Here is a 20,329-nt window from a genome sequence, read left to right as displayed (position 1 = left end):
CATTAGCTGCCCCCCAGTGAATTCCAAACTCCAAGAGGCACATCTGCAGATCAGAGTAACTCTAGGATCTGGGGTTCCCTTTCTTGCTTACAGATCCACCCTCTCTCTTTCCTTAGTTGTGTTATGTCTGGGTGCCGCTTCTAATGAGGCTTTGACAGAGAAGAATGTGGCCATGAGATGAAGAGAAGTAGTCTTTTTCTTTTGGAAACATGTTGTGAACCCTTTGGGTGATTTCAAAAAATTCTCACTAAATATCACACATCCGTCCTTTCAGATCGACTCCACTAGTTTTTTTTTTTTTTTTTTTTGCGGTACGCAGGCCTCTCACTGCTGTGGCCTCTCCTGTTGCGGAGCACAGGCTCCGGACGCGCAGGCTCAGCGGCCATGGCTCACGGGCCCAGTCGCTCCGCAGCATGTGGGATCTTCCCGGACCGGGGCTCGAACCTGTGTCCCCTTCACCGGCAGGCGGACTGTCAACAACTGCGCCACCAGGGAAGCCCCGACTCCACTAGTTTGTTTTGATTTGTCACCCTTCTACCCTTCCACCCCTCGGTCCCCTCTCATGCCCACAGACCTGATTTTTCATTTCAGGAATTCTTCTTTCCCATGTAGACTTGGTCTGGGCATGCAGCAACAAAAATATATCTGTTTATTACAGAGCTATAGAGAACACATGTAAAGGGCTTCCTTAAGCTGTGATATCAGTAAGAGCTCACAGACAAGAGACAGATTTCTCTTGGATGGAGGAGCTAGTGGTGTTGAGAAGAACACAGACCCAGTACATGCCTCTCCTCCAGGCCGAGGCCCTGGCCCCCTCACTGTGTGCATTTGCGTGGAAACCTCCAGAGTGGAGTGGGTTCAGGGCTTTATTCTTCAGGGCAAAAGCTCTCTCAGTTGACTCTTAGGGACACAGCACAAGGATATACAGAGAAAACAGATCCCTCTGTATAAATGAAAAGTATGAACCCTGTCCTAGAAGGGCATTCATTCATGACCAAAAGCAGCGCTGAAATTGGAAATAAAAATATTAACAATTTAAAGAACTTAACTCATACAGGTTTCCCGCTAAGGATTTGAATACACATGCTTGCAGTCAATGTATTACTAATATTTAGAGCTGAAATAATATAACTTAAAATACCAGAGCTGGCCTCTCTGGCAGCCAGTGCTTAGAGCAAAGTCACCTCCCCGTAGGGACCAATTTCTCCCCCGATCTCTTATTTGATGATCAACATTCAAGATAGAAGTTTTAATGTTCTTTCCGGACTGTTCAGAAATTGATGGCACCTATAGAAATGTTCATAAAATCTGAGGCTGTGCAAGGCTTTTGGCATCCGTCTCATGTTATCAGAACCATAAAAATTATCACCCTCTTGTCTGTGGCCAGCCTTGTCTTTCTAGATAATATTATCCAGAGAAAAACTAAGTTGCCACTGAGTGTCTGTTTCTAGTCGTCGATGTTGTCAAGTGTGTGCGTTGAGAGGGATGGTGGTGTCAGATTAAGGAAAGGAAGGAGAACACAAATCAAACTGTATGTGTTTGAGGACTTACAGGGGAACTTTGTTCAACTATTTCTAGGGAAGCTCATTTGACCTGTCAGGAGGATGCTGTGGTATGTACATGCTTCTCTTCAGTCTGGTTCTCTGGCCTCTGTTACCCAGGAGCGGTGGTCTCCAGAGTGTAGACAGAGAAGGGAAGCAGGTGCTTCAACTCCCAGCATCTGGTTTAGATGACCACAATGCTGAGCACACCTGCAGCCTGCATTTCAGCCAAGTCTGGCCTCCCATTGTATTCAATTGGACTTTCTGCCTTGAGCAAGAAAAAAGCATTGTTTATCAGATTTGCCAAAGGATCTCCGGGGAGGTGGAGAGAGACAGGATAAACAAAGCTAAAACAAAACAAAAGTGTAAGCAAAGTGCTGGGAGACCTTGATTATATGTGACTACCCGAGGTAATCTTTCAACCTGACACAAAGTAATTAAAACAGAGAGAGAGAGAGAGAGAGAGAGAGAAAGAGAGAGAGAGAAGCAAACGTGAAGTTAGCACAGACCAAGACAGTTTCCCAAAGATCTTCCCAGAGAACTGATTGTGCAAACTCTGGTCCTTAGGCAGAGGCAGAAATCAGACCACATTTATTAAGGGTCTAATTTGTGCAGGACTTTGTGCCATGGGGGTTAAAAAATGAGTGGCTACTTCCCTATCCTAGAAAAAAATTGACAAATAAGATGGTCTTGCTACTTATGGACCAGATGTTCCATTAATGCACTTCATAATTTCACATTTTGTAATAATTTTGCATTGGGTGAACTGGATTCCTGCAAATCATACCAAAAGCAGTAAGCTGAGTTTAGACTTCTCTAACCCAGGTAAACAAAGCAAACACAACTGATCCAACAATATACCACCTCATGATTGGTATATGGGGACAACAATAAAATTAGTGAGTGTCTTTCCGGAGACTCAGAAAATAGTTTAGAGATAACCATATAAAATGTTTTGTTAGTAAATAATTCCAAAGGAAGCCCTTAGTTTTCTTTCCTTTGTACAGAGCCCCAACTAGTGGAAAACTGGAAAATTGCACTTAAAGAGAAATTAAATGGGAGACAAGCACTGGTTTTCCTGCAGGTCCATAGGATCTTACAAATGCTGCTCTTTTGGGGGTGTGGAGATAAGGATAAGATGCAAAGGGGAAAGAGAGGTGTGAAAGTAGCTTAGACTTAGTTTTTTAAGAGGTAAAGGGCAAACTGGTACTGATGAAAACATGTACAATCTCTTAACGTTTGAAATGAGTCAATGTGCTGTATCTACAGCTAATTTGAGAAAGGAAAATATTTCTTGGGTTCAGAACTTATTCTTCTTGAAGATGTCTTTTCAGAAGAAAGGGGAAGATACTCTGTGACACAAAATTGCATACACTGGAGGAAAAAGACCTTGTTTCACAAATAAAATGAGTTACAATTGTGTCACACTAGTTCAGAACAGAACAGATAAGAATGTGTCCACGTTGGGGTGGGTGAGTGGGAAGGGAAAAGAGAGACTGGAGGCACAAAGGGAAGGAAAGGACCAGAACCTCACTACCATAAAAAAATAAAATAGCAACACCTGGAAAAGTGATGACACAGATTTTCCTAAAGGAGTTGAATCTTTGGGGTAGTTGGGTCTTTAGTTTTGTTTGTTACCTCCCCATTTCAAGGAATCTTATTATTGTGTCGACATTTAAAGGAGTCTTGGCTCCCCTTACCAAAAAGTACTGATAAAATGCAGGCAGCCCGGAAAGGTTATAAAAATGCAAGATGAATTCATCCATCAGACAAAATATAGTTTGTGTGCAACAGGGGTTCATGGACAAGATTTAAGGACTTCATGGAATTCCCTAACAAGATATGCAACTTCTGTGTGTGTGTGTGTGTGTGTGTGTGTGTGTTTTCTCTGGATTTTATAGTCCTTACTGATTCTCAAAGGAGTCCATAACCCAAAAGAAGAATAAGGAACATCACTATACAGGAATCTGCACATCGACAAAAAACAGTCACATTTTAATGGATACCCCTCAGAGTGATCTCAGACTTCATAAAGTCTGTTCTTAAGAGAGGCCAAGCAGAGAGATTAAAATACTCCAGTATATCACAGAACAGATGTCAGCCTTCTTGTTTTTCATGCAGTGACTCTTTGACAGAAAGTTACAAGAAGTTTCCTACTGCATTTTGCACTGGTGTGATGGCAGAGGGTAACTCCTCAAACCTGAACATGACGTGTATGCTGTCCTTGAGCAGTTTCTGAGATGCTTGACGTCTGCTAACCAGCTTTCTTCAGTTTGCATTAAACAAAAAGGTTTATGCCTGAAAATCCAAAAGCAGTAGCAATCATTTTTTTCAGTAGATTAAGTAGTGGAAAGTAAGGGGGAAAGTGTTTCACTTTAGGACTTGGAGGCTTACTCAGCACATTTGATTGTTAAGTCAAGAAGGCAGAATTTTTACACCACTTAATGTTTGTGGTGGTTATTAAATAAACTCTCCAGTCCTTGATTTCATTTGAAAAGGGATTTGTTGAAATATGACTTATTTGAAGATCATTAAGTCTCCAGAGGTCAAGGATAACAAGAGTGATAACACCAGGGTGATGCTATCTAGCTTCTTTTACGGCATCAGCTTTCCCATAGATTTTATTTAACAAATGATTTAGTTGTGAAGAAAAGTGGTTCTATTAATCTGTCTGTCCTAGCCTTTACCTCCCAACCAGACAGTTAATCATACCAGGGGAGTCTCAGGGATAACTAGAGAACACATATCATCTACAAGTAATCCTCCTGTCAGTTGGCATGTGGTTATATTTCACTCAGATTTTCCTACTGAGCTGTTAAGTCACACCCCCTGTTTTTTCCACCTCAGGTAGACATGGCTGTGTTTCTAAAATTTATGAAAAGCAAGATGAATAGCTGACCTAAGAAATAATGCAAACCTTGCCTGCATTTATTTATTTTGGCTTTCTGTTTCTTCTGAGACTCTAAGAAACTTGCATAATTGATTTAAATTTTTGTGTCCTTATTGGAACAATTAGGCAGAGGTCTTCAGGAAAAAAGTTTCAAAAATTGAGGTTTGGTGGTTTGTTGTTTTTTTTTTAACTCCTTTACCCCCCTTACCAAGATCACTTTAAAAGCTTATTTTAAATATTATAACCACAAACTGTTCAACCAGATGAAAATGAAAGTAGGCCACTTAGAGGTTTTTGTCTAAACTAAAGCAAAATGTCTGAAGCTAATAATTTAACCATTGGGAGTTCACTGGCTACTACAAGCAGTTACTTTGAAATTGAAAAGGAAGTATTTTCCATATTACATCTGAATTTGTAATTTTTCTCTCACAGGATATACAGAGTATAGTATTTTTCTTTTCCTTCCTCTCAGGACTAAACTGACCATCCTGCCAGAGCAGTGAAACCCCAGACTTGGACTTGAGCCAGCTGCCTTTCAGCACCAAGTCATTCAGAACTCTTGGAGGTGCTGTTTAAATGTAAATTTTCCAGCACTGCTTCATGGGACAGTTAGGCAATGCTAAGGCAGTCGGGGCATGTTTGACACATCCAATTTTAAAATGGAAGAGAAGGGGGAAGGCTTGCAAAAATAGGTATATCAAAGTGAAAGTTAGTGACAATGAGGCCATTCATCTGATCTAGGGGTGTCAAAGAGTCAGATACCCATACACCTTCATGGCTTCCTTGATAAAAGCAAATCTGCAAGTCAGTCTCAAGAAGGATGAGCAAGCCTGCAAATAAAGAAGTTTTCCATGCTTTCTCCAGAAGGCAAGCAGCCCAGAAATAAAAGGAGGGCACTTGTATTCCCTGTGTTCTAAGCATTTAGGATTTCCTCATGTATGGTCAAGGTCCAGTGTGGAGCTTAGATAATCCAAAAGAGAATTATATGCACACAGAAAACAAAAGAAAAGAAGCGGTGGGGGGTGGGGAGAGAAAGGGAAAAAGAAAAATCTATATTTCTTTTCAGCTGAGAGTCACTTTTTTTTAAAAAATTTATTTATTTATTTATTTTTGGCTGCGTTGGGTCTTCGTTGCTGGGCGCGGGCTTTCTCTAGTTGCGGCGAGCAGAGGCTACTCTTCATTGCGGTGCACGGGCTTCTCATTGCGGTGGCTTCTCTTGTTACAGAGCACGGGCGCTAGGCTCGCAGGCTTCAGTAGTTGTGGCACGTGGGCTCAGTAGTTGTGGCATGTGGGCTTCAGTAGTTGTGGCACGTGGGCTCAGTAGTTGTGGCATGTGGGCTCAGTAGTTGTGGCATGTGGGCTTCAGTAGTTGTGGCTCATGGGCTCTAGAGCGCAGGCTCAGTAGTTGTGATGCACGGACTTAGTTGCTCCGCGGTATGTGGGATCTTCCTGGAACAGGGCTAGAACCCGTGTCCCCTGCATTGGTAGGCGGATTCTTAACCACTTGCCACCAGGGAAGCCCCATAGCCACCTTTTAAGCCCAACAGAGGTTGAGATATGCAGGCAAAAATAACAAGGTCCGCTCATGAGACAGGTTTTGGACGTGAGCCATTCTGCTAGCTTGAAGACCAAGGTGCACTGATACCAGCAGGCCTAGACTTCATCAAATAACATCATCTCCCATCTATCATAACTTGTGTCAATTGAATATCCAACAGAAAATAAAGCAGAAGCAGCCAGATAATTTGCGGAGTTTACCTTCATCTCACAGAATTGCATCAACATGTACAAAAGTGTCTGAGCACATGTATGTACACAGTCAGTTCTCAGTTGACTGTAATTATGTTCCCACCGCTACTTATAACCCACATTAATTTCTAATTGATTCTGGAATGCATTTCAAATTGGTATACCTTCTGGCATGCATTAATCTCATAGTACTATTTTAGCACACTCTGGTAGAATCTGAGGGCTAAATGATCATGCCTGAAGAAATGGTCTGAGATGTTTAAGGTAGTCATGCATATTTACCAAATATATGATCAATACGAAGATGTTGAGACCATGCAAACATTTTATTGTCTTTTTTACTCTTACTTAATTCCTTCCTAATGACTGGTTAAACTTATAGGCATTTTCAAATAGCTTTCCACTGTTATTTTTCTCATTGATTTCCACAATGATTGAATGTGCTAAGTAAAATATTAATTCTTTATTCCTTTGTGGCGGAAGTATATACTTGGGAGTATTACTATATCCTTTTTAAATAATTGATAACTCTTCCTACTTACAAATCAGGGTTGAGTTGGTGACAGTTTTTAAAGAAATTGCCTTTTCATGTAGTACAGTTTGTCTTAATTCATCTTTTCGATATACTCGGCCCTTGAGATTTCTTTAAAATGTATATCCATACTTCATTAGAATTAATAAGATAATTTGTAGCTCCTCTCTCGCAACTTGTACAAAATCTTGAAAGAAAATAAAAGTTGGCTCTGAACAAGTCCCATGACCTGAGAATTCTGAGTTTTAGCTGGACATTTTGTTAGTAGATATCTTTTAACAAATCAATTCCAACATACAAGGAAAATACAGAATTGGTTTAAACAAGTTATCAACAAAAGTACAAGTATAGAAGGGCAAGTTGCATCTCCAAAAATGCATTTATCTTGGGCTTTGTAAGTCTCTGTGTCAAGCCCACAGCAGGCAGAAATATCAGTTATGTTTTGTTAAGGTCAAGCCTCTAGTTCCAGAATGTTGGCCACCTGTCCTGTACTCCTTATACCTAGTTTTAAAGGAATATGCCATTATTTTCTGGCCCACAGACTACATCTTTTTTTTCAATTTAAATTTTTATGATGTATTTTTTTTTACAGTATCCTTGGGAAGAATACCAAAATGCTAACACAGGTATCAAGAAAAAATAGTATGAATCCTTTAAAGGAAAAAATGAGAGGAAAGGAAGAGAAATGATTTCACGTCTGTAGCCACATTATTGTCATCATTAAAGCAAAGTTACACTAAACAAAAAAAGAAAAGAATGGTTTACATGTGTATCTAGTCATATTTATCTCCAAAAATATGTCAAATCTCCATTTTAAATTTCATGGTATTTATTATTTTGAAGCCATCAAAAATTGCTTCTTACTTGAGGTTTTTGGACTAGATACACTACGTAGTGTAATTTGAGTAGTTGTGGACATATATTTGTCTAATATAAAAATTTCAGCCATTAGTATAGTTATAATATAATATCTCTTAATTTTCACTAAAACCTATAAAATTTGATACTTTTCTGCAACTATAGAACTAGGCTCTATGTCTATTGTGATGTGAGGGTGGGAGGGCCTCTTTTTTTTTTTTTTTAAGATCTTATTGGCTTTATTCAATGATTCATACACCAGGCAACATCTCTCTCTCTCTCTCTCTCTCTGTTTCTCTGGCCACACCACGTGGCTTACAGGATTTTGTTTCCCCCACCAGGCATTGAACCCGGGCCCTCGGCAATGAGAGCACAGAGTCCTAACTGCTGGGCCACCAGGGAATTCCCAGGGATTCTTTAAAATAATTTTTTTTTTTTTTTTTGCGGTACGCGGGCCTCTCACTGCTGTGGCCTCTCCCGTTGTGGAGCACAGGCTCCGGACCCGCAGGCTCAGCGGCCATGGCTCACGGGCCCAGCTGCTCCACGGCATGTGGGATCCTCCCACACCGGGGCACGAACCCGTGTCCCCTGCATCGGCAGGCGGACTCCCAACCACTGCGCCACCAGGGAAGCCCTAAAATAATTTTTTTATTACTAAAGTCTTTCTTATACACTGAGAGTCATTTAAATATGTATTAGGCTAAAACTGGTCTGATGAAACCAGTCTCATATTTTTTACAGGCCACATATTATGCCAGTGAATAGAGTTTCCAAAAAAGAACAGTCATTAGAAGTCTACTCCGTATTCCTTCAAATAATATTGAAAAGAAATATCTGTGGGGACTGAGCAAGAGAGACTTTTCTGTTCATCTATTTCTCCTCCAATTTCTGGAGACATAAAAAAAGTTGTTATCAATACTTAATAATATCAATCTTTCATCTGAGAGCTAGTAAACCATTGTCAAGCCCATGTACCAATATATATATATATTTAATTCATTTCCTAGGGCTGCTATAACAAAGTACCAAAAACTAGGTGGCCTAAAACAACAGAAATGTCTACTCTTAACAGTTCTGGAAGCTGAAATCGAGGTGTCATTTGTGCCATGCTCTCTCTGACTGCTCTAAGACAGAATCTTTCCTTGCCTCTTCTAGCTTCTGGTGTTTGCCAACAATCCTTGGCATTCCTTGTCTTGTAGATGCATCACTCCAGTCACATGGCCATCTTCTCTCTATGTGTCTTCACATAGTCTTCCCTCTGTGCTGTCTCACATCCAAATCTCCCCTTTTCATAAGGACACAAGTCATATTGGATTAGGACCCATGCTAATGACCACATTTTAATTTGATGATCTCTGTGAAGACTCTCCAAATTCACAATCTGAGGTGCTAGAGGTTAGGACGTTAACATCTCTCTTGTTTTGGCAGGGGTGGGGAGCACAGTTCAGCCCCTAACAACTGACATATCTTAGTTCAGACAACTAACTTGTTGGGTTTTTGTTTTTTGTCCTAGAAAGGGAGAGTTTCATCACAATACAGATAAAAATAGAATCCATTTATAAAGATGATGGTGGGAAGAAGAATCCGGAAGTTGACATTTAAAAACTTTAAAATTTCCTTTAAAACGTACATTGTATTAGGTTGAACTATATGAAATTACTGAAAAATTAAACCATTTTTACCTATAAAAATGTCAAATTCATATGTTCCAAATTAATAAATTAGTGGAATGAAAAGAGAATAAAGAAGTATCAAAAAAGCTGGAGAGGGCTTCCTTGGTGGCGCAGTGGTTGAGAGTCCGCCTGCCGATGCAGGGGACACGGGTTCGTGCCCCGGTCCGGGAAGATCCCACATGCCGCGGAGTGGCTGGGCCCGTGAGCCATGGCCGTTGAGCCTGTGCGTCTGGAGCCTGTGCTCCACAATGGGAGAGGCCGCAACAGTGAGAGGCCCGCGTACCACACACACACACACAAAAAAGCTGGAGAACAAAGAAAAGATAGGCAAGGAAGCTGTATAGGAGCTAGACATAAAGAGGAAATAAAATTTTAAGTAAAACATTTTCCTTGTTAACATTATTATTCTAATTTTTAGAATTTGTTAACAAAATAATGTATCGATCAACATCTAAAGTCATTTTTATCACAACAGAATGATGCTATCATGTTCTTACTCATTTGATTTTTAAGTCATCCTATATCTACTAAAATGTTTTAAGTATATGAAACCATATTTGTTTTAAAAAAAAAAAAACAGTATTGCAACAATACTGCAGATTTGTTTGAAAAAGTCCGTGTTAGCCACCATTGGGAGGGAGGCAAAATAAACCTTTCAATTAAGGATAAATTCAAAAGTTCAGAATTTCAGATTCTTACAAGGAAAATAAAAAATTTTTCAGGTAATATCTCTGTTGCTAAAAGCTAATCTAATATTCAGTAACAGATAATAATTACAAAAATAGATTAAAATTTTGTATAACTTTATTCTAACTTCTCAGCATTTGTGTAAATATTATACGTTAATCCTCACAGGAGTGCCGATGGATAGATACCGATGTATTTTTACTTTTTCTCAACTTGAATTTTCCAGCAGGAATGTCTCCAGTACTTCTGTATCCAATATACCTGATAAAGAAATGGGACCTGCTTAAACAAACATTATAATCATTTTCCCACGGAGGCTAACTATGTGTTTACATATGAATAAAGAAAAGGTTTTCAGGAACAAATAAATGGCTTTTATATTTTTAGGTATGCTAACAGTGGCAAAAGTTCCACCTCCCTGATTTCTGAGAGAGTACTAGAAAGTGTTTAAATTCAAGGACTTGGTACTCAATCAATACAAGTACCACACTTTCACAGACATCATTAAATCACTGGATTTGAACAATATCTAAACTTTCAGTATCATTATAATGCTATGATCGTAACAATTATTATTCCTTTAGTTGCAAGAGACAAAAACCCAACTCAAAAACACTAAAGCAAAAAAGGAAATTTAGTGCCTTATGTAACTAAACCATCCAGGAAAGACTCAATTCAGGACTCAAACTATGTCCCCAGGAACCAGTTTTTCATTTCCCACTGTTAGGTTCCTTGTCTCAGTTTTGGCTCCATTCTTTAAGTCACAAATGGCTGCAAATGACTGGCAGCAGTTTCCAGGACTACATTCTTCTGGGTGTAAATCTATCTAAAGGAGCAAACATCTTTGTCCCAGCATTCCTAGCAAAACTCCAAAATTTTCTCTGATTGGTCCATTTTAGAGCATATATTCACCCCTGAACCAATAGTCATTGGTGACTAAAGGAATAAAATTTAAATCTGGCTAATGTGCTCTACCCTACCACAGAACTGGTGGAGGAGTGGCTTCTAAACCAAAAAAAAAAGCGATGTATTGCCAGAACAAATGTAGTGTGGTGAGGTAAGCTGAGACTATTGACTTATTTGAAATAATAATCAAATGGGTTGAGATTATAGGAATCCCCAGCAGAAAGAGAAGTCATGTTCAAATTAGTTTGATTCTTTTGACCTAGATAATACTTTGATTTTGCTTTTGATTGTGAAGATGGTAAAAATCAGTCAAAACTGAAGTGGGCTATTTAGGGAATCCTAAAGATTATACTCTCAAACTATTTTGGAGCTGTTGCATAAACACAGTTCTATCATATCCCAGACATCATTTGAATGTGTAATCTGCACAGCCCTCCAGCACCTTTGGACTACATGGGAAGAGGATTCTAACATAGCCAGGGGCTGAGGAGGACCCATAAATGAGGCTATTGATGCAAAGCTGTATGGATTAAGTTCAACACCTTGAATTACATGGGAAATGAAGAGGAGCGGGGCTGTGCAGGAGGGCGGCTGCAGCTAAGGGAACACAGGTGTGGCATGTCCAGAGGAGCCCACATTCTTAGTCGACAGGCAGCCATATTCTATTCAAGCAGCGTTCCCCGGGTGGTCCAACTAAGAAAGCTTCCTGTCATTAAGCTATCGCTCAGCACAAGGCAAGTGTATTGTGAATGCCAGGTTCAAAACAGTTCATTGAAAACTTCTTGGTTAAGTAATTAAAGCAAGCTGAGCTTTGGGAAATCCTCCAGGAGGGAGCTCATTTTGAGAACAGCTTTCCAATGCACATGTTTCATAAGCCAAGGGTAAGTTTAGTTCACATGAATAACACACACACACACATACACACAAGCAACAAATTGTGGGATTAAAATGTAGAATTGAGGTCAGGGCTAGACCACAGCAGAATTGCGTTGGCTTAAAGAAAACTAGATATTTTGTGTCCAAAACCATCTGTTTATTGGATTGTTTTGCTTGATTACTACTACTTGTATCTTCAGATTCAAATCTATATTAGAAAGTTTGGAGGTAAAGTTGCCTGCCTACCAGCCACACAGCTCACCTTTTTTCTTCTTTGGGTAAAAACCAAATAATAAGTTATATGTGTTTCACATGAATGAAAGGCAAGCAGAATTTTTTCTGCCAGTCTGAAAAAACAAAACAAAATAAAATGAAATATAGTCATTGTTCCTAGAGATCTTTAAAAATGCAATGGACAAACATACACCATCTATCCTGCAGACTATCTTTTGCCTCAGGCCAGGTGACCAGAAAGGATAATTTTTCAAAATCTCTTCCAATTTTATCGTTCAGTGTGTATGTCAAGTGTGCGGTTGTATGTTCTACTTTCTTCAGTTTGTAGAAACTGCCTTCATGGTACTTGTATCAGTCTCCTGTGATTTTGCTGTAACAAAGTACCACAAATTTATTCTCTCAGAGTTCTGGAGGCCAGAAGTTCAAAATCATTTTACTAGGTTAAACTCAAGGTGTTGGAGATGTTGATACCTTCTGGAGGCTCTGAAGGATAAATCAGTTTCCTTGTCTTTTTCAGCTTCTGGGGGCCACCTCCCTCCATCTGTAAAGCACATCACTCTTCTCCCAGCTTCCATCATCACATCCCCTTCTCTTCTGGCTCTGACTTCTCCTGCCTCTGGTCCCTCTTATGAGGACTGTTATGATTACAGTGGTCCCACCTGCATGACTCAGGATTATCTCCCAAATCAAGATCCTTAACTTAATCACATCTGTAAAGTTCCTTTTGGACATATTTGTGGTGCCATTCCTCAGCCTACCATAGTACTTTTTCCAAAAATTGGGTCGATGTAATTCTGTGACATTCTTCTGTGTTTGCAATTTTTTAAAAAGCCAACATGTGCTAAATACTGCTAGGAACTATACTCTCTTCAAAATAAAGGGCATAGTTTATGCCCTTGAGGAGCTTTAATCAAGTTGGGAGACATACTCGTCAGCCAGTTAGACAAGTATTAAATAGTAAATGAAGTGATACCCAACATTATCAAACCCCCAATATCTGTCAGGTACTATATCAGATTTTGGGGTGAAAAGATGAATGAGTTATGGTCCCTACCCTGATGGAACAGGAGTCCAGAGTAGAGAGATAACATATAGGAGAAAAGTCTGTATTTATAAAGACTATAGTTTTACACACACAAATTATCTTACAGACTGGCATGGTCCAGAAATCTGGGCTTTTCCAATATCTTGGCAAAAATGAGTTGTGTATCCTTGGGAAGATCAGGTCACTTCTCTGATTGCTCTGAGTTTTAGCAACGTGCTGCTTTTATTAGTCTGTGAGTTTTCTGAATACCTTTCAGAATCTTAATGAAAAACTGTCATCAGTACTGGAACTGATGGAAAATACAACCCTAGAAATTAAGAAAATGTAAAAAAAGGATTGAAGATTATCCCGAAAAATAATTTAAAAATAAGGGAAGGCACCGGGAATTGTTACAGATACTGGGGTAGTAAAGAAGGGCGGATTCATAAAGATTGAGCTGCTACAGAAAGCACTGCCCGTCCTCCCAGGATAGGACTTCCTTTTTTTGGAATGACCAGCATACGTCCAGCTTGGCTTTGCTTGGCTGCTGCCATAATCCACAGTGTGAGACTTAATCTTTATTAATTCAGCACCCCTGATTGTTGAGATAGCTAAAGAACATAAAAGGTCAGCTGCTCCCTGGAGATAAAACTGAACTCCTGCCTAAAAGCTGGGACTTTCAGGCACCAGGCACAAGGTTTTCTAGCTAAAGCCTGCATATTCCACAACATTGATGAGAAAAAATAATTTATTTCAATGTATATATTTAAATCTCTTTAAAAAAAATAGTCTCGGGCTTCCCTGGTGGCGCAGTGGTTGAGAGTCCGCCTGCCGATGCAGGGGACACGGGTTCGTGCCCCAGTCCGGGGAAATCCCACATGCCGCGGAGCGACTGGGCCCGTGAGCCATGGCCGCTGAGCCTGCGCGTCCGGAGCCTGTGCTCCGCAACGGGAGAGGCCACAACAGTGAGAGGCCCGCGTACCGCAAAAAAAAAAAAAAAAAAAAAATAGTCTCAATCAAGGGCGCTGTGGGAAAATATGTCTTGATCTATTGTGATGTGAAAAGCCTCAACTCACTGTATCCAGTGCTTATTCTACAATCTGACATTTAAAAAATTTTCTAATAGACCAACTTGAAGGTGTTCCTGAGCCCTTTTTACTCTCCCTGAAGTAGGGTTAGGGGTGAATATCAGTGAATGGGAAAAGAGGCCCTAAAAGAAAAAATAGAAAATCCTTTCTCACAAACAGCCTGAGGTGAAAAAGCATTGGTTGTCACTGCTGGAGCGTCATGCTGGCCCTTTCACTCTTGCTTTCTGAGTTTGAAAAGCCGCTGTTGTTGGTTGGTAGTATTAATGTGCTTCAGGAAGAAAATAAACAGCTTTCCACTGAAATGTTGATATTTATGGAAAAGGTGGAGTGGTCTTCTTTTCAGCCCCTAGAGTGAAAAAGGAGAAAAAAATTGGCACATTGCGGGGAAATGATACAACTCGCAAAAGGTGTTTTCAGGAACTTTCTGAGGTAGCCAACAGAAATGATATGTCAGCTTACAGATTTATTTTTTTTTTATTTTTTTTATTTTGCAATACGCGGGCCTCCCACTACTGTGGCCTCTCCCGTTGCGGAGTACAGGCTCCGGACGCGCAGGCTCAGCGGCCATGGCTCATGGGCCCAGCCACTCCGCGGCATGTGGGATCTTCCCGGACTGGGGCACGAACCTGTGTCCCCTGCATCGGCAGGCAGACTCTGAACCACTGCGCCACCAGGGAAGCCTCAGACTTTTTTTTTTTTTTTAACCCCAGTTGTAGAAATTAAAAGGTACAAATTTTACTGGAAAAATAAAAAATTAAATTGTAATAGCTGACTAGGAGAACATGTCTTTTTCCCCTCCTCTCCTGGGAACAAACTGCTAGGCATTAGGTGAGATACAAACACAAAGCAGCACAGTTCTTAGTGTAAAGAGAGGTGGAATAAATACACGTACAGTTTGTTGGTTTCTTACAATGCCTACTGCAAACCTGAAATCCACGATCCTTAAACACAAGGCTACTATTTTTTTTCTTTTTTTTTAAACAAGATGTTGGGGGTAGGAGTTTATTAATTTATTTTTGCTGTGTTGGGTCTTCATTTCTGTGCGAGGGCTTTCTCTAATTGTGGCAAGCGGGGGCCACTCTTCATCGCGGTGCGCGGGCCTCTCACTACCGCGGCCCCTCTTGTTGCAGAGCACAGGCTCCAAATGCACAGGCTCAGCAGTTGTGGCTCACGGGCCTAGTTGCTCCGCGGCATGTGGGATCCTCCCAGACCAGGGCTCGAACCCGTGTCCCCTGCATTAGCAGGCAGATTCTCAACCACTGTGCACCAGGGAAGCCCCAAGGGTACTTTTTGTTCTAGTACAGTTGAGGTCCGTTTAAAAACAGCCTTGGAGTACAATAAATTCCCCCCACTTTCCCTAATGATTTATCCTCCTTAAGTTCTTTATGTAGGAAACGTTACACCGTTTGAACCAATGACATGAAACTGTTGAAGAGAAGATTTATTCACTTCACAGGTTAATTCATGGGTCTAATTGTTGTTGAATTTGGCAAGTGGAAATACAACATTTGGACAGTGCTACTCATTTCCTTTCTTAACAGCAGGTTAAAGCAGATTGATATTTTGCAGCCCCACTTTTCATTTCATAGGATTTACACCCTGTTTCTAGAGCAATCAACAGCCTGTGATTGATGGTGATGCCAATTAATTCGAGTGATCTTTTCCCATGAGCTCATGGAATTTATTGTTACTGCGTACACAGTTTACATTTATATTCTAGACTTTTTCCCCCTCTTTTCTTCCATAGATTTGTCTTAAGGTATTTCTAGGGCCAAACATATAACTAATGGTACATCCCCTTGCTAACATTAGATGGTTAGTAAAATTGACATTGTCCTGCATAATAAAAAGAACATCTATTTTACTATTCTTAGGCGTATTCTACTTCAAAACTACTAGAGCCACAAAAAGGTTTTAAAGGAGCACTTTTAGTTATCCTGGATTACAAAGTTCTGTCTACATAAATAAAATATTTATTGATCTGTAAGTGCAATGAGGCATTTTTCATGTTTATACTGATTTTTACTGTTTGTAAAGCACTTTTGTTTCCATGATCATTTGATCCTAACAACCCACACAAAAGCTGGAATGGACAAGTATTATTATCCCCATTTTGTAAGGGGAAAAAGATAGAGGTTAAATGTCTTGTTCAAGGTTGAACAACTAGTTACTAGCAGAACCAGATCTTCAGCCCGAGTCTTCAGTCTCCCAGGGCAGAGTCCTCCCACTCCACTAGGGCTGTTCAATTCTATCCTGAGGAACCTCCTCTGTGGCCACCTAAAAGAAGCATTGCAGGGGAGCATAACGGGGTGCCACACCCCATTATGAATTCCCTCTGAAAAAACAAAAGCCTTGCTTTTATCTGTTTTACATGTTGAGCAACTGGATACATTTTTATTTGAACAAGAAGATCTGTGGTCTTCCTGTGCTGTCTTCCTAATGGTTAGGAATATATCCAAGCCCCCCATGTATTAGTCATTCATTAGTTCATTCAGTGCTTATTTATTAGTCAAGCACCAACTATGGCCTAGTGTTATACCTAGCATCAAGGCAAGAAAGTTAACAAAGAAATAAGAACAAAAAAATAGGGTCTTTGACCTCAAGAAGTTTGTGGTTCAGTTAAAGAAACATAAGTTATGGGGTGGATTGATGTCACAAAAATTTTTGGCATAAATATGAATCAATACCACATAAGGGAGTGACCAGGGTGGGATACGGTGTGTCAGGGAAATTTCTTAGGGGAAGTAGAATCTGAGCCAAGGTTTGATGAAATAGATTGCCAGAGAGACTCTTTTAAAATGAAATGTCCTTCCTTATCTGTCAGAACTTTAGGTTCTTGGTCCTTTTAAATGAAGATGTTATCATGGCAATCTTGAGTTGTGTTTGACAATAGTCCCCGTGGAATTAGTTATTTGACCGTGCAAGGCAAATTGAATTCATACCCAAGCACTTATGTGGTTTTTATTTTCTGTTCTAAATTTCTCTCCAGTTCCTTACTTTCTAAAAATACTTTGCCTAGATTAAATAAAAACACTTGTCACATGGAAGCAACCTAAGTGTCCATTGACAGATGAATGGATAAAGAAGATGTGACACATATATACAATGGAATATTACTCAGCCATAAAAAGAAAGGAAATTGAGTTGTTTGTAGTGAGGTGGTTGGATCTAGAATCTGTCATACAGCGTGAAGTGAGTCAGAAAGAGAAAAACAAATACCGTATGCTAACACACATATATGGAATCTAAAAAAAAAAATCGTTCTGATGAACCTAGGGGCAGGACAGGAATAAAGATGCAGACATACAGAATGGACTTGGGGACATGGGGAGGGGGAAGGGTAAGCTGGGACAAAGTGAGAGAGTGACATGGACATATATACACTACCCAATGTAAAATAGATAGCTAGTGGGAAGCAGTCGCATGGAACAGGGAGATCAGCTCTGTGCTTTGTGACCACCTAGAGGCGTGGGATAGGGAGGATGGGAGGGAGGCTCAAGAGGGAGGAGATATGGGGACATATGCATACGTATAGCTGATTCACTTTATTATACAGCAGAAACTAATACACCATTGTAAAGCAATTATACTCCTATAAAGATGTTTAAAAAAATGATATTCTATGTATTTGGCTGTACTGTTGATTGGTATGGAAAGGTCTATGGCTACTGTACACTGCATGTATTAGTTCTTTTATCGTAAAATGTTTCTCTTGTTTAAAAAAAACAGAACACTTGTCATAGGGAAATACAAACAAAAGTGTTGTTTAGAAGACTACAAGGAGAAGTTGTATTTTTATTTTATCTCTGTAATAATAGTAATTTTTTTGAAAAGGTAGATATGTACTAAGTACAAAATATGTTTTTCAGATTTCTTCTAACAGCACTTGGGCACAAGATTTTTTCTTTTCCTACTGGCTCCATCGGGATTATTTATTATTGTTGATACAGTGAAGTCTTTTTTTATATATATAAGTTTCAGGTATACAATATTATAATTTGACATCTGTATACACCACAAAATGATCACCCCCAAAACTCTAGTTACCATCTATCACCATGCAATTGACCCCCTTCACCCCTCTCACACAGCCCCTACCCCTCTTCCCTCTGGTAACCAACAATCTTTTGTCTGTATCTATGAATTTGTTGTTTTGATTTGTTTGTTTGTTTTGTTTTTGTTTTTGTTTTTCTGAATTCCACATATGGATAAAATCCTATGGTGTTTGTCTGTTTCCTTCTGACTTAGTTCACTTAGCATAATACCCTCAAGGTCCCTCCATATTGTCTCATATGACAAAATTTCATTCTTTTTTATGGCTAAGTAGTATTTCATTGTGTATATATATCACCTTTCTTTATACTTTCATCCACCAATGGACACTTAGGTTGTTTCCGTATCTTGGCTATTGTAAATAATTCTGCAATGAACATATAGGTGCATATATCTTTTCAAATTAGTGTTTTTGTTTTCTTCCGATAATACCCAGAAGTGGAATAGCTAGATCATAAGGTAGTTCTATTCTTAATTTTTTGAGGAATCTCCATACTATTTTCCATTGTAGCTGCACCAATTTACAATCCCACAAGCCGTGTATGAGGGTACCCTTTTCTCCACATCCTTGCCAAAATGTATTTCTTGTACTTTTGATAATAGTCATTCTAACAGGTGTGAGGTGATAGCTCAGTGTGTTTTTGATTTGCATCTCCCTAATAATTAGTGATGTTGAACATCTTTTCATGTGCCTGTTGGTCATCTGTAGGTCTTCTTTGGAAAAATGTCTATTCAGATGCTCTGTCCATTTTTTAATCAGGTTGTTTTGTTGTTGTTGTTGTTGAGCTGTGTGAGTTCTTTATTTATTTTGGACATTAACCCCTTACCAGCCATAAGATTTGCAAATATATTCTCGCATTCAGCAAGTTGCCCTTTTAATTTTGATGATGGTTTCCTTTGCTATGCAGAAGCTTTTTGGTTTAATCTAGTCCCATTTGTTTATTTTTGCTTTTGTTTTCCTTGCCTTTGTAGTCAAACCCACAAAAACATTGCTAAGACCAACGTCAGTGAGGTTATCACCTATGTTTTCTTCTGGGGATTTTATGGTTTCAGGTCTTACATTCAAGTCTTTAATCCATTTTGAGTTAATTTTTGTGTGTATGATGTAAGATAATGGTTTCATTCTTTTGCATGTGGCTGTACAGTTTTCCCAACACCATTTATTGAAAAAACTGTCCTTTCTCCATTGTATGTTCTTTGCACTTTTGTCATAAATTAATTGTCCATATATGTGTGTTTTTATTTCTGGGCTCTTGATTCTGTTCTATTGACCTGTTTGTTTTTCTGCCAGTATCATACCGTTTTGATTACTATAACTTGGTAGTATTGTTTGAAATCAAGACGCATGATACCTCCAGCTTTGTTCTTCTTTCTCAAGATTGTTTTGGCTGTTCAGGATCTTTTGTACTTCTATATAGATTTTAGAATCATTTGTTCTAGTTCTATGAAATATGCCATTGGAATTTTGATAGGAATTGCATTGAATCTGTAGATTGCTTTGGGTAGTATGAACATTTTAACAATAAATCTTCCAGTCTGTGAGCATGGTATATCTTTCCATTTATTTATGTCTTCTTCAATTTCTCTCACTAGTGTCTCATAGTTTTCAGTGTACAGGTCTTTCACCTACCTGGTTAAATTTATTCCTAAGTATTTTATTCTTTTTGATGTAATTGTAAACAGGATTGTTTTCTTAATTTCTCTTTCTGATAGTTCATTATTAGTGTACAGAAATGCTACAGATTTCTGTGTTTTGGCTTTGTATCCTGCAACTTTGCTAAATTCACTTATTAGCTCTAACAGTGTTTTTTGATGGAGTCTTTAGGGTTTTCTATGTATAGTATTGGGCACAACTTTTATGTGTGTGTATGGAGTGGGGGTATTTTGTGTGAATACTCCTAGAATTCCTTTGAATCCCTAATTGGGTTCAAACTCCATGAGGTATGAACTAATGAAAAAGTGATGTCAGCTGCTCATTAAGCAAATTTTGTCTAAAGAAATAATATATGATCAATATGTATAAACACTTGCTTAAGAAGCAGAAATTAAACAGATTTCTAAACTTTTTTAGTACATTTTATTCTACACAAAACCCACACATTTTTTGGAAAAAGAAATTAGAAGATTAAAATTATGGCTTTGGTGTCAGGTGGAGCTGGGTAAACTTTCTGAGCCTCAGTTTCCTCATCTGTGAAAAAGAGGTAATAGTAGGTATCTC

Source organism: Hyperoodon ampullatus, assembly GCF_949752795.1.
Source record: "Hyperoodon ampullatus genome assembly, chromosome: 12".
NCBI classification, from domain to species: domain Eukaryota; kingdom Metazoa; phylum Chordata; class Mammalia; order Artiodactyla; family Ziphiidae; genus Hyperoodon; species Hyperoodon ampullatus.
The sequence above is the reverse complement of the archived record's forward strand: the minus strand, read 5'-3'. Positions refer to the sequence as shown.